This window comes from Rhipicephalus sanguineus, chromosome 7 (genome assembly GCF_013339695.2).
Source record: "Rhipicephalus sanguineus isolate Rsan-2018 chromosome 7, BIME_Rsan_1.4, whole genome shotgun sequence".
Taxonomy (NCBI): Eukaryota; Metazoa; Arthropoda; class Arachnida; order Ixodida; family Ixodidae; genus Rhipicephalus; species Rhipicephalus sanguineus.
Genome location: NC_051182.1, coordinates 15,258,674 through 15,273,648, shown reverse-complemented (window position 1 = coordinate 15,273,648; position 14,975 = coordinate 15,258,674). Strand labels below are relative to the sequence as shown.

Genomic DNA, 14,975 nt, shown 5'->3' with positions numbered 1-14,975 from the left:
ATGTAAAATTTTTGTGTCAGTACTCCTATAAATTCACTGCTTAACATCACTGCAAGCACTGCCTAACATCATTTCTGGGGCACTTTGTGTTAGCATGAGTTGGCCTATGCAAGCTCTTTCATTAATAAATGCTTCTGTCTCACATGCATGCACATTTTTAAGCAATGTGACATATCTTTTTTTTTTTGCTCATGTTTGTTGTGTACCTTCAGCTCAATGTTGCAAAAGGTCTGGTTATTTGTGTTCAGCAGCCTTGGTGTCATTTTAATTGATGATTTAACATTAGGCACAGCAGACAAGCAGTGCAGCTCGAGGTTAGCACGGATGCACAGCAAGGGTAAAAGGAAGCCTCTCTTGCACAAGTGCCACAAGCAATAAGGGAAAGCACGAGCGGTACTGTTCAGAACAGTGCAAAGGAAGTGAAACGCAACATACATGTGACTTGGGATAGTACATGCTCAGTGTGAAAGCATGAGGAACAAGAAAGTGTGGGAGAGACAGCTTGTGCACAACCAGTCGCAAAGTTACCAGTCGCAAAGGAAGGAAATGAAGGAAAGGCAGGGAGGTTAACCAGACGCGCGTCCGGTTTGCTACCTTACGCTGGGGGGAAGGGACGAAGGGATTAAAAGAAAGAAAGAAGAGGGAAGAAGGCACTGTCAGGGTACATATGCACCTGTCCATTGAAGCGGTCGTTTAAGCCGGTCGATTTTAAAAACAGCAGTAATGCTCGCGTCGCTTTGCTGGCCTGCGATGCGGAGGGCCACGATCCGAGGATCTTCTCTTCGGAAAACGGTCTGTCGTCTAACTTGTTCAGCGCATCGCGCAGAACGTTTCGTTCGTTTACAAAACGTCCACAGAAACGCAGTAGATGTTCTATCGTTTCGTTGCTATTGCACGAGTCACATTTTGAGGTGTCTGCCATTCCTATGCGAAAAGAGTACGCCTTCGTGAAAGCTACTCCTAACCACAGGCGGCACAGTAAAGTTGCATCACGGCGGGGGAAGAGCGATGGAACTTGGAGCTTCCTCGATGGGTCTAGTTCATGCAGGCGACGGTTCCAGACACTGGGGTCACTCAACCATAAGTCAAATGAATATTGTTAATGCTGTCAATGACGTAGTTGTTAAAATTGTCATCACGAAGTAATCTCGTGTTTAACTTTCATAAGTCCCAACTAAATTTATTGTCCTTTTGCTTCAATCCAACGTTACACTGGACGAGGCAATGGTCCGAGAAGGAAACAGGTACAACTGCGTAACTACTGGTTTTGGATACCGCTAATCCTTCCATGTATATTCTATCCAGACGTGCATGACTGGTTCCCTGAAAATGAGTAAAACGAACTTCACGTCCTGCCTCGAGGCACTCAGCTACGTCTTCCAAATTGGACTCATTAACTATATCCTTGAGCAGGTCAGCACTTCTGTCGCGAACCGCCCGGTAACTAATCCTCTCATTCGCGCTCAATACACAGTTAAAATCACCCAATAGTACTAGCTGTTTTTGCACACATAGATGAGGCTTAATCATGGCAAAGAGACATTCACGCTCAGCTTCCACGTTTGGCGCATAGACACAAATGGCACGGCATTCGAAAGCCAAAACATCACCGCCGTCATTTGCGGAGACACACACAGTCCTCATTTCAAAGACCCAGGAAAAAGCAAAGCTAAAATTAGTTACGTCGTACAGACCCATATCACTAACACCGACTATAAGATACTCATGAAAGTACTTGCAGGGAGATCGCAGTCCGTTATTAAAGAAATAGTTGGTGAGCACCAGACGTGTGGCATCAAGGGGCGTTCCATTTTGACGAACACACACACAGTGCGTTGTGTCCTTGAATGCTGTGATGCTTTTCCTTCAGCTGTAGCGATATTACAGCTTGATTCCGAAAAGGCATTTGATTCTGTACCGCATGACGTCCTTTTACCATACTTGACCAGGTTAATGTTGGATCGGTAATTACAGAGTGAGTAGTCCTGGCGTACCAGAGATGTACCACTAGGTTAATCATTAACGAGGTGCCGGGAGCTCCTATAAAGCTGGAACGTTCTGTTCGCCAGGGCTGCCCAGCTAGCTCTCTCTTGTTTGCCCTTTACATTGAGAGTTTATGCTTGGCGATTGTACACAATGAAAGCATTCGCGGTTTTAGGCTACTGGAAGCCGAAGTGAAGGTTTTGGCGTATGCCGATGACGTGGCAGTATGTTGTACATCGAATGAAAGTGTACAAGAGACAATTGACGTTGTTAAGAAATTTGACCAAATTACCGGAAGTCGAGTGAACTGGGGTAAGTGTCTGGGGCTATGGCATGGTGAATGGTCATCGGTCTCAGATGCTTTTGCCAACATTCAGTGGTTTAGAAGTCCAGGAAAGTACCTAGGTATACCCCTTCAACACTATAAAGGCACCGATGAATACTGGACTGAGCAGGTACAGCAAATGCGAGAAAAAGCAACACGGTGGAACGCCACTTGTCTCTCAATGTTCGCGAGAGCCACTGTATGTAACATGTTTTTTATGAAGGAAAGCAGATGATTTTTCAAGGGCTCGTATATCTTTGTTAGACACAATATTAATGAGAACTAACAGACAATAACGCCAAGGAAAGTACAGGGGTGTTAACTGTAGTATTTAGAATATAAATGTGAAGAAAGTAAAGTGGACGAAAAGATGACTTGCCGCCGGCAGGGACCGAACCTGCGACCTTCGAATAACGCGTCCGATGCTCTACCACTGAGCTACGGCGGCGGTCATCCTCCCGTCCACTTTGTGGGGTATATATATGTTGATTTAAACCTAGGAGTGTTAGTCAGCGCCAATCGCAGCCATGGCGGCGAGTGTGGAACACTCTTTTCTTGCCTGTTGGCGTCACGTAGCACGTGATCATTTTACGAGCTGGCAGCTGACCAATAATCCCTCGCGTACTACCTGAAGGCATTAAGTCTGCCAGGACGAGACCCTCGCTATGAATGAAGGAAAGCAGATGATTTTTCAAGGGCTCGTATATCTTTGTTAGACACAATATTAATGAGAAACTAACAGACAATAACGCCAAGGAAAGTACAGGGGGTGTTAACTGTAGTATTTAGAATATAAATGTGAAGAAAGTAAAGTGGACGAAAAGATGACTTGCCGCCGGCAGGGACCGAACCTGCGACCTTCGAATAACGCGTCCGATGCTCTACCACTGAGCTACGGCGGCGGTCATCCTCCCGTCCACTTTGTGGGGTATATATATGTTGATTTAAACCTAGGAGTGTTAGTCAGCGCCAATCGCAGCCATGGCGGCGAGTGTGGAACACTCTTTTCTTGCCTGTTGGCGTCACGTAGCACGTGATCATTTTACGAGCTGGCAGCTGACCAATAATCCCTCGCGTACTACCTGAAGGCATTAAGTCTGCCAGGACGAGACCCTCGCTATGAATGAAGGAAAGCAGATGATTTTTCAAGGGCTCGTATATCTTTGTTAGACACAATATTAATGAGAACTAACAGACAATAACGCCAAGGAAAGTACAGGGGGTGTTAACTGTAGTATTTAGAATATAAATGTGAAGAAAGTAAAGTGGACGAAAAGATGACTTGCCGCCGGCAGGGACCGAACCTGCGACCTTCGAATAACGCGTCCGATGCTCTACCACTGAGCTACGGCGGCGGTCATCCTCCCGTCCACTTTGTGGGGTATATATATGTTGATTTAAACCTAGGAGTGTTAGTCAGCGCCAATCGCAGCCATGGCGGCGAGTGTGGAACACTCTTTTCTTGCCTGTTGGCGTCACGTAGCACGTGATCATTTTACGAGCTGGCAGCTGACCAATAATCCCTCGCGTACTACCTGAAGGCATTAAGTCTGCCAGGACGAGACCCTCGCTATGAATGAAGGAAAGCAGATGATTTTTCAAGGGCTCGTATATCTTTGTTAGACACAATATTAATGAGAACTAACAGACAATAACGCCAAGGAAAGTACAGGGGGTGTTAACTGTAGTATTTAGAATATAAATGTGAAGAAAGTAAAGTGGACGAAAAGATGACTTGCCGCCGGCAGGGACCGAACCTGCGACCTTCGAATAACGCGTCCGATGCTCTACCTTAGCTACGGCGGCGGTCATCCTCCCGTCCACTTTGTGGGGTATATATATGTTGATTTAAACCTAGGAGTGTTAGTCAGCGCCAATCGCAGCCATGGCGGCGAGTGTGGAACACTCTTTTCTTGCTGTTGGCGTCACGTAGCACGTGATCATTTACGAGCTGGCAGCTGACCAATAATCCCTCGCGTACTACCTGAAGGCATTAAGTCTGCCAGGACGAGACCCTCGCTATGAATGAAGGAAAGCAGATGATTTTTCAAGGGCTCGTATATCTTTGTTAGACACAATATTAATGAGAACTAACAGACAATAACGCCAAGGAAAGTACAGGGGGTGTTAACTGTAGTATTTAGAATATAAATGTGAAGAAAGTAAAGTGGACGAAAAGATGACTTGCCGCCGGCAGGGACCGAACCTGCGACCTTCGAATAACGCGTCCGATGCTCTACCGCCGCCGTAGCTCAGTGGTAGAGCATCGGACGCGTTATTCGAAGGTCGCAGGTTCGGTCCCTGCCGGCGGCAAGTCATCTTTTCGTCCACTTTACTTTCTTCACATTTATATTCTAAATACTACAGTTAACACCCCCTGTACTTTCCTTGGCGTTATTGTCTGTTAGTTCTCATTAATATTGTGTCTAACAAGATATACGAGCCCTTGAAAAATCATCTGCTTTCCTTCATTCATAGCGAGGGTCTCGTCCTGGCAGACTTAATGCCTTCAGGTAGTACGCGAGGGATTATTGGTCAGCTGCCAGCTCGTAAAATGATCACGTGCTACGTGACGCCAACAGGCAAGAAAGAGTGTTCCACACTCGCCGCCATGGCTGCGATTGGCGCTGACTAACACTCCTAGGTTAAATCAACATATATATACCCCACAAAGTGGACGGGAGGATGACCGCCGCCGTAGCTCAGTGGTAGAGCATCGGACGCGTTATTCGAAGGTCGCAGGTTCGGTCCCTGCCGGCGGCAAGTCATCTTTTCGTCCACTTTACTTTCTTCACATTTATATTCTAAATACTACAGTTAACACCCCCTGTACTTTCCTTGGCGTTATTGTCTGTTAGTTCTCATTAATATTGTGTCTAACAAAGATATACGAGCCCTTGAAAAATCATCTGCTTTCCTTCATTCATAGCGAGGGTCTCGTCCTGGCAGACTTAATGCCTTCAGGTAGTACGCGAGGGATTATTGGTCAGCTGCCAGCTCGTAAAATGATCACGTGCTACGTGACGCCAACAGGCAAGAAAAGAGTGTTCCACACTCGCCGCCATGGCTGCGATTGGCGCTGACTAACACTCCTAGGTTTAAATCAACATATATATACCCCACAAAGTGGACGGGAGGATGACCGCCGCCGTAGCTCAGTGGTAGAGCATCGGACGCGTTATTCGAAGGTCGCAGGTTCGGTCCCTGCCGGCGGCAAGTCATCTTTTCGTCCACTTTACTTTCTTCACATTTATATTCTAAATACTACAGTTAACACCCCCTGTACTTTCCTTGGCGTTATTGTCTGTTAGTTCTCATTAATATTGTGTCTAACAAAGATATACGAGCCCTTGAAAAATCATCTGCTTTCCTTCATTCATAGCGAGGGTCTCGTCCTGGCAGACTTAATGCCTTCAGGTAGTACGCGAGGGATTATTGGTCAGCTGCCAGCTCGTAAAATGATCACGTGCTACGTGACGCCAACAGGCAAGAAAAGAGTGTTCCACACTCGCCGCCATGGCTGCGATTGGCGCTGACTAACACTCCTAGGTTTAAATCAACATATATATACCCCACAAAGTGGACGGGAGGATGACCGCCGCCGTAGCTCAGTGGTAGAGCATCGGACGCGTTATTCGAAGGTCGCAGGTTCGGTCCCTGCCGGCGGCAAGTCATCTTTTCGTCCACTTTACTTTCTTCACATTTATATTCTAAATACTACAGTTAACACCCCCTGTACTTTCCTTGGCGTTATTGTCTGTTAGTTCTCATTAATGTTTTTTATGAGCAAGTTATGTTATGTGATACAAGTGTTAAGTCGTACACGAGTGAATGTGCAAAAGTTTCATAGAGTATTCGCTGTTTTTGTTTGGGGGTCAACTTGGGAAAGATGCAGTAGATCGAATCTGTTCAGACGAGTTAAAGCAGGGGGACTTAGCTTGTCGTATCTGTTTGTCCGGCAGCTAGTTAATCGCTTTCTCTTCCTTCGGGACGTGCGAGATCCTTTTCTGCGAACAGTGTGCCAGCTACGCCTTTGTCGCGTGCTACCTAGCTTTGTTGTTAGCACTGCAAACATGCCTGGAGCCACGCGAGGCTTTTTTAAGGAAGTTGTGGACAGCATTCATTTTCTGTCAGTGAGGTTCTCAAATGAGTATCTCTTTACAGACACTCGGAAGAAATTATATAAAGACATATGTGATACGATTTTTCCAGTGCCTATGTATAGGTCAATAAACAGTGGAGGCGAAGGAAATGATGCACTCAAACGAGTGAAGAAAATGCACATTCATTCAGGGGCGAAAACATTCTTTTTAAAATTATATTCGGGTACTTTATCAGTGCGGACCTTCTAGGAAGAACGGGGTTTTTACATGCCGTGGGGTTCTCATTGTTTTATCTGTAGAAAACCGGAGAGAATAGATGACGTATTTTGCACTGTTGGGAAGGGGTCTACTTCTGGGATGTTTTACAGAGAACGCTGAAGAAAGAGTTCCCTCTGCATCCACTTGGGATCAGATTTTTTCAGATAGAAAACGAGGATGGGATGCCTTTTGACCTTACTATGCTTTTATTATTATTAACCTCTGGCATACCTCAAGGAATTTTAAAGAAAGCTAGTCCCGTAATTTACTTCTTATTTTTGTTTATTTTTTTTCATCTTGACACATTCTTGTAGCATTGTGTATTACTTTAAGTGGTGTCTGTTATTGATGCACATGTGACGTCAATAAACCGGCAATAAAGAAGAAAAAAGACCTGCTAGCTCAGTCGGTTAGAGCGTCTTGCTAATAACGCGAAGATTGTAGGTTCGATCCCTGCGCAGGCCATACTTTCCTTTTATTTTATCGCGTTCAGTCCCTTCACTCTCTCTACTTATTCTCTTCTTTTTTTTGTTTAAGGCGGCCACAGATCCTCCACCGTGGCTCTCCCGCCGAACATAAACGAAAGAGACTCGCTAGTGTGTTGTGGTGTGAGCAATACGTGCCTTCATGTGGCCTGCTAGCTCAGTCGGTTAGAGCGTCGTGCTAATAACGCGAAGGTTGTAGGTTCGATACCTGCGCAGGCCATACTTTCCTTCTTTTTATCACGTTCAGTCCCTTCACTCTCTCTACTTATTCTCTTCTTTTTTTGTTTAAGGCGGCCACAGATCCTCCACCGCGGCTCTCCCGCCGAACATAAACGGAAGAGACTCGCTAGTGTGTTGTGGTGTGAGCAATACGTGCCTTCATGTGGCCTGCTAGCTCAGTCGGTTAGAGCGTCGTGCTAATAACGCGAAGGTCGTAGGTTCGATCCCTGCGCAGGCCATACTTTCCTTCTTTTTATCACGTTCAGTCCCTTCACTCTCTCTACTTATTCTCTTCTTTTTTTTTGTTTAAGGCGGCCACAGATCCTCCACCGCGGCTCTCCCGCCGAACATAAACGGAAGAGACTCGCTAGTGTGTTGTGGTGTGAGCAATACGTGCCTTCATGTGGCCTGCTAGCTCAGTCGGTTAGAGCGTCGTGCTAATAACGCGAAGGTTGTAGGTTCGATCCCTGCGCAGGCCATACTTTCCTTATTTCTATCGCGTTCAGTCCCTTCACTCTCTCTACTTATTCTCTTCGCTTTTTTTTTTGTTTAAGGCGGCCACAGATCCTCCACCGCGGCTCTCCCGCCGAACATAAACGGAAGAGACTCGCTAGTGTGTTGTGGTGTGAGCAATACGTGCCTTCATGTGGCCTGCTAGCTCAGTCGGTTAGAGCGTCGTGCTAATAACGCGAAGGTTCGTAGGTTCGATCCCTGCGCTAGGCCATACTTTCCTTTATTTTCTATCGCGTTCAGTCCCTTCACTCTCTCTACTTACTCTCTTCGCTTTTTTTTGTTTAAGGCGGCCACAGATTCTCCACCGCGGCTCTCCCGCCGAACATAAACGGAAGAGACTCGCTAGTGTGTTGTGGTGTGAGTAATACGTGCCTCTATGTGGCCTGCTAGCTCAGTCGGTTAGAGCGTCGTGCTAATAACGCGAAGGTCGTAGGTTCGATCCCTGCGCAGGCCATACTTTCCTTTTTTTTTATCGCGTTCAGTCCCTTCACTCTCTCTACTTTTTCTCTTCGCTTTTTTTTGTTTAAGGCGGCCACAGATCCTCCACCGCGGCTCTCCCGCCGAACATAAACGGAGGAGACTCGCTAGTGTGTTGTGGTGTGAGTAATACGTGCCTTCATGTGGCCTGCTAGCTCAGTCGGTTAGAGCGTCGTGCTAATAACGCGAAGGTCGTAGGTTCGATCCTTGCGCAGGCCATACTTTCCCTTATTTTATCGCGTTCAGTCCCTTCATTCTCTCTACTTTTTTCTCGTCGCTTTTTTTCTTTGTTTCAGGCGGCCACAGATCCTGCACCGCGGCCCTCCCGCCGAACACAAATGGAAGAGACTTGCTAGTGTGTTGTGGTATGAGTAATAGGTGCCTTCATGTGACCTGCTATCTCAGTGGATTACGCTTCTGGTTGCGAAAGCGTTCGGACGTGTGTATCATGAGCTCCGTTGGAGCGGCATCGGCGACCCAGCTTAGCCGCGGTTCCAGGATTGAAATGCCACAGGATTATGCCGTCATTTTGCCCCCTCTGCCAAATGAATATAACACTGTTTTTCTGCACGCAGATGTAAAAGGAAGGCCTTATCACGCGTAAGATTTTCGTGAGCCCCTTTTTCGACGTGTCCCGCCCACCGAGGTTCTTGCGCTCGGCGCATATCAAATGAATCACGTGTGGGCGGTGACCTGTAAAAGCGCTGAAGGTGTGAAGAAACCTTTAGCTGAGCCGCAATTGACCTGTGAAAGGCCTCAGATGCATGGATAATCGACCCAAGCCACCGCGACGTCCGTCTGAAACTGCATTGGTTGCTCTACCACGTGCGAGAAGAAGACGTCCGAAATGCGCTGATCCCTTACGGGACGGACGTTGACGTAGGAATGGATAAATGGCTAATTGACGGCTACACGCAGCAGAATACCATGACAAGAACCGTGGCGCTCCGGCTCAAGGCTAACGTACGCTACGCTGGACGATATACCCCACCAGTTAGAAGTTGGAGGGGAGCTCGCACTTATCGTGGTACCCGGAAGAGCACCGAAATGTTTACGCTTCCAGCAGATTGGCCACATTAGAAAGGACTGTCGAGTTCAGCGGTGCGACACGTGCAAGCGCTTTGGGCATACCCCAGCGAACTGTACGAGGACGTATGCGGCAGCTACCTTGAACACCTGGGAGCGCGGATAAATCCGAGCTCACTATGGACGAGGCCGAAGCCGAAGAATCGGTGAAATCAAAGGCGGATTCTGTAGGAAAAACGCCAAGTACAGGAGGCATGACGCAGGTGAAAGAAACGGCAAAATCAGCTGACAGTGAGGGTGTGCAATGTGCCGCAGAATCATCGGCGACCGCAAAGGAGGCCCATGAATCAAAGGATGTGGCCGCTGAAACGAGTGAGAGCAAAACAACGACTCAGACTGTCCAGGAGCCTTCCGACGGTAGTGCCATGGAGTAGCACGATGCCGAGGAACCCGGGACGGGAGGGAAAAGACCACGAGACGAAGTCCCATCAGAACCAAGTGATGCAAGCAGTCAAGAACTGCCAGCGAAAGCGGCTGTCTTTCGGAGGCAGCGGCTGACGGTCAAACCAAACGTCTTAGAAGGGGAAAAGTGGGAGGTCAAACCGCCCCCTTGCCCAGAGGGTGTGGCTGATGACTGAGTACGCGTTATTCAGTGCAGACTGTTTGGTGAGCATTTACTTCTGCCATAAAAATGGCAGTGCGACTTGAGCGAGCAGTACAGTTTGCCAGTATAAATGTACGCGAGTTAGCTTCTAGAAGGCGGCAGTATCAGTTGAGTAGATTGTTTTCGGAGCATGACTTCAACGTGATTGCTGTGCAGGAAACCAAATTAGCGACCGAGGAGGATACCGATCGCATGGTGTTGACCTTTCGCTCAGTGTATAACGTTTGTGTGTCCCACGCCAATGGCTTATCAGGAGGGTGTGCTCTTTTCATCAGAAAATCAATGGGCGCTGTTGAAAGGAGTATAGTAGGCAGTGATAGCGAACGTTTTGTATTGTGTGAATTTTTTTTTCTTTAATTTTGAATGGCGCGTGATATGTGTGTATACCCCGAACCGAGACAGCGAAAGGAAAGTATTCTTTCAAGAAATAAGAAATTTACTCAAATGTGACAAATATATAATACTTGTTGGCGATATTAACTGCGTGTGCGCGAAAGAAGACCATGCCAAGCCGGTCCAATTATGTGAACAAAGCGCGGTGTTTTTAAATGAATTGATTGCAGAGAACGGATTGGAAGATGTTGGCCTATGCATGTCTAACTGTGGAGTTCAGTTTACGCACTTTCGGGTCTAAGCCACGCACGGTTAGACAGAGCGTATATCCCGCTAGACCTTGTTATGTGCTGTGATGATTATACTGTTACACCGGTGTCTTTCAGCGATCACTGTATGATTAACTCTACACTTGGTGCTAGGCAGAGGATACCAAAATTTAACTGGTACCTGAGAAAATTAAACAATAATGTCTTGAAAGATGAAACTTTTGGCAGAGATGTAACCGAAGCCCTTACGATGCTATATGATAATCGAAAAGACGACCCGGAAGTGAAGTGGAAAACGTTCAAACAAGATGTTAAAATGAAAGCGATAGAACAAACTACTAAAAAAAATTTTGAGAAGAAGCAGGAGGAAAGGAACCTGCAAAGGCAACTACAAGCTCTCTTGCAGGAAGAAAGTATGAAACCTGGCTTGTTTACCGAAGAAATTAGAAATACTAAAAACAAACTGGAAATTTTAGACAGACAGAAGTATAAAGGGGCTATGATAAGAACTAGAAGTGAAAAGCTTTGGATGGGCGAGACAACCACAAAAAGAGCTTTGGGGACGAAAAGAAATATGCACAAAGAAAAGAAGTACAGGAAATAACGCATAAGGACAGGCTGACAAATGAAAAAGCACAGATAATGGAAGCGTTTGTGGAACATTATCGCGATCTGCTCGAAAAACATGTACCGATGGCCAGAGGATTTACTGACGTATTTCTCCCTATCATGCCTAAGCTTGACACAGGTACACAAGAAACATTAGGGGCTCCTATCAGCGTGCAGGAAATCAATAAAGCTATCGATGACCTAAGCACGGGAAAGACACCCGGCCCAGATTGAATCGGAGGAGATTTTTATAAGAAGTTTAAAGAAGAAATAGCAAATGCGCTGTAGGAAGTTACCATAGAAGCATACAAAAAAAACTACCGCGTTATTTCACGCAGGCGCATACTGTCTTAATTCCAAAAAGAGATGATAGCACCAAACTACAATCTGTAGCATCATATCGACCTATCAGCCTTTTGAACACTGATTACAAAATAGTCATGAAGGTTTTAACCAGGAGAATGCAGACTGTCATCAAAAAGATTGTAGGGACACACCAGACATGTGGCATTAGAGGTCGCAGCATTACAACAAACATGAAGTAAGAAGCGTTCTAGAGATTTGTGATGCCTTCGAAGAACGAAGAGCAATGATGCAACTAGATTTACAAAAAGCTTTCGATCGTGTCTCGCATGAAATATTGTTCAGTGTGTGTTGAACCATGTGGAAGTTGGTGACATAATTTTGGATGGTCTTAAGATGGCATACTCGCAGTGTGTAACACGTCTGGTAGTCAATAGGCAGCTCAGTGAATAAATTGAAATACTCACCTCTATCAGACAAGGATGTCCGGCCTCAGCATTGTTATTCGCCATCTACCTAGAACCCCTATGTTTATCAATCATTAATAACACAAGTGTGCATGACTTTCGATTAAAGAACGCGGAGATCAAGCTACTTGCTTACGCCGATGACGTGGCGGTACTTTGCCAAGATAGACAGAGTATATGTGAAGTTGTTCACATGGCAAATACATTTTGTGACATGGCGGGCAGCATAATTAATTGGGACAAAACAACTGCCTTTTGGTACGGTACTTGGGATATGAGACCTGAGGTATACCTTAACGTAAAATGGGAAAGTAAACCCTTAAAGTATCTCGGTGTGCCCTTGGAAAGCTATCGTGACAACACGGACTACTGGAAGGGTGATGCAGAAACACTTAACCAAAAAGCAAACGCTTGGGGTGGTCGGGAGTTGTCTATTTTCGCGCGTGCGTCCGTATGCAACATGTTTCTCATATACAAAATATGGTACGTCATGAAGCCATGTGTATGTCGCGCATTAATGTGCAGAAATTTCATAGGATTTTTGTTGTGTTCAAATTTATTCCAGTCCGTTCGCAACGGAGGAGTTGGTTTATGTATTTTTATTTATAAGACAAGTTGTCTCTCGTCTTATGTTCCTTCGAGATCAAAAAAATGAATTTCTGCAAACTGACAAAAGTAAGGCTGTCTTCGTGCATTCCGGATTTTGTTGTGTCATCAAACAATGACATGTGCCGATATGTGACCGGCTTTTTGAGAGAAGTTGTACAGTCGTTTGAATTTTTGAAAGTCCGTTTTTCTGTCGAAGATCTTTCGACCATTAAATGAAAAAAAACTGTACAAAGATCTCCGTGATGTCCTGTTACCAACACCCTTGTACAGATCTGTGTTCAGTGGAGGTTCCGGACAGGACGTTTTAAAAAGGGTCAAAAAGATGAACGTGAAGGCAGGGGCAAAAACATTCTTTTTTAAACTTCATTCCGGTACGCTCCCCGTAAAGCAATGATTAGCGGATAAGGGAATCGATGTGCCATGGACCACCCATTGTTTGCTTTGTAAAACACCTGAGACAATAGAGCATGTATTTATTCATTGCTGGGACGCAGTCTTTCATTGGGACATCCTTCAAAGAACATTGAAAAAAGAGCTCCCCATTACGAGCTATGGCATTCGTTTTCTGTGTGTGGATAATGAGGATGACGTCCCATATGACATGTTTATGTTAATTAGTCTTCACAGTATCTGGCAGACTACAATGGCTGTCCGACATATGGGCCAGAACACGCGTCCTGTCCGGAAAAACTTCATTGCAAATATACGGCATATTGCTGAAGTGTATAGAGCAAAAGAACCTCCCCGCTGGTTGCCAATGTTGGACGAACTGTGTAACTTGAAAAAAGTTTAATGTGAACACTTCAGATCAAAGCATGGTCCAAGTGTGTTTTACCATTCCTGTTTTTGTGTGAAGACCTGTAAAGAAAAAACAGGCAATTCAGAAAAAAAAGCCTGCTAGCTCAGTCGGTTAGAGCATCGTGCTAATAACGCAAAGGTCGTAGGTTCGATCTCTGCGCAGGCCATACTCGCTTTTTTATCGCGTTCAGTCCTTTCACTCTCTCTACTTTTTCTCTTCGCTTTTTTTTCTTTGTTTAACACGGCCACAGATCCTGCACCGCGGCCCTCCCGCCGAACATAAATGGAAGATACTCGCTAGTGTGTTGTGGTGTTAGTAATAGGTGCCTTCATGAGACCTGCTAGCTCTAAGCCCACTGTTTTTCGCGCTATATCTCGAGCCTTTTTGTTTAGCAGTGATGCGCAATGAAAACATCCGAGGTTTCAAATTACAACGTGCTGAAGTTAAAATACTGGCATACGCTGACGACATCGCGGTTTTCTCCGAGGATCGCGACAGCGTTCTTGAAGCTGTAAGCCCCGTAAAGACATACTGTGAGCAATCTGGAGCTGAGATAAATTGGGAGAAGAGCCTCGGGATTTAGCACGGTCACTGGGACAATACACCTACTCATTTTTCAAACGTCCGGTGGTCAACAACGGCGGCTAAGTACTTGGGTGTGCCCCTCGAGCACTATAAGGACAGTACGCAGTATTGGTGTGACGAGGCAGAGAGAATGAGGGAAAAAACAAAGGCTTGGCATGGGCGCGATTTATCAATGTTTGGAGGCGCTACCGTGTGTAATATTTTCTTAATGGCGAAAGTGTGGTACATCTTGTAAATCCTATCTATGTGTCGTTCAAATGTGCAAAAAATGCACCGTGTTTTTGCCGTATTCACATCGGCTTCAAGTTGGGAGAGGGCAAGCAGAACCAATTTGTTTCGTTCCGTCCGCAGTGGTGGGCAAGGTTTGTCACATTTCTTGATCAGACAAATTGTGTCTCGGTTTCTTTTTTTGCGTGAGCAGACAAACGATTTTCTGCGCACAGTGATTCAAGTTCGATTGGGGAAAGCACTGCCGCAATTTCTTGTAACTTCCTCAGATATGGCGGGAGGAATCGTCACTGGCTATTTGCGTGAAGTGGTTGATTCTTTCCGTTTTTTATACACTCGCTTTTCAATGGAGTATTTGTGTTCTGTGACAAGAAATACACTGTACAGAGATTTAGTTGATTCAATGTTGCCGATACCTTTGTACAGATCTGTAAACTGGGGAGGCCACGGAGACGACGTATTGAAACGGGTTAAAAAGATGCCAATTAGACCTTCTCAAAAAAACGTTTTTCTTCAAAGGAACTGTCTACCGCTCGGAAAAAAATTTTCTGATTGTGGTGAAAATGGGAAGATCGTTCGTCACATCGACGGCAACGAGCATGCTTTTGCCCCATAAAAAAAGAATGATATTTTTAATCTTCGCAGGTAGACTCATTTTGCTTAAAAACAAACATGTATAACTTGAAATTGTATTTTACGTACTTTAGGCATATTTCGGTT

General features: G+C 45.6%; 8 non-coding genes across 8 annotated transcripts; all 8 read left to right on the top strand.

Annotated features, from left to right (window-relative positions):
- Positions 1–7,060: 7,060 nt before the first annotated feature.
- On the top strand, positions 7,061–7,134 carry Trnai-aau (transfer RNA isoleucine (anticodon AAU)). Its single transcript has one exon. It is a non-coding gene; the product is annotated as a tRNA-Ile (tRNA).
- A 166-nt stretch (positions 7,135–7,300) lies between these two features.
- Trnai-aau (transfer RNA isoleucine (anticodon AAU)) lies at positions 7,301–7,374 on the top strand. Its single transcript has one exon. It is a non-coding gene; the product is annotated as a tRNA-Ile (tRNA).
- A 164-nt stretch (positions 7,375–7,538) lies between these two features.
- Trnai-aau (transfer RNA isoleucine (anticodon AAU)) lies at positions 7,539–7,612 on the top strand. Its single transcript has one exon. It is a non-coding gene; the product is annotated as a tRNA-Ile (tRNA).
- A 166-nt stretch (positions 7,613–7,778) lies between these two features.
- Trnai-aau (transfer RNA isoleucine (anticodon AAU)) lies at positions 7,779–7,852 on the top strand. Its single transcript has one exon. It is a non-coding gene; the product is annotated as a tRNA-Ile (tRNA).
- Positions 7,853–8,021: 169 nt separating this feature from the next.
- On the top strand, positions 8,022–8,097 carry Trnai-aau (transfer RNA isoleucine (anticodon AAU)). The gene has a single exon. It is a non-coding gene; the product is annotated as a tRNA-Ile (tRNA).
- Positions 8,098–8,266: 169 nt separating this feature from the next.
- Positions 8,267–8,340, top strand: Trnai-aau (transfer RNA isoleucine (anticodon AAU)). The gene has a single exon. It is a non-coding gene; the product is annotated as a tRNA-Ile (tRNA).
- A 168-nt stretch (positions 8,341–8,508) lies between these two features.
- Trnai-aau (transfer RNA isoleucine (anticodon AAU)) lies at positions 8,509–8,582 on the top strand. The gene has a single exon. It is a non-coding gene; the product is annotated as a tRNA-Ile (tRNA).
- A 4,952-nt stretch (positions 8,583–13,534) lies between these two features.
- Positions 13,535–13,608, top strand: Trnai-aau (transfer RNA isoleucine (anticodon AAU)). Its single transcript has one exon. It is a non-coding gene; the product is annotated as a tRNA-Ile (tRNA).
- Positions 13,609–14,975: the final 1,367 nt, after the last annotated feature.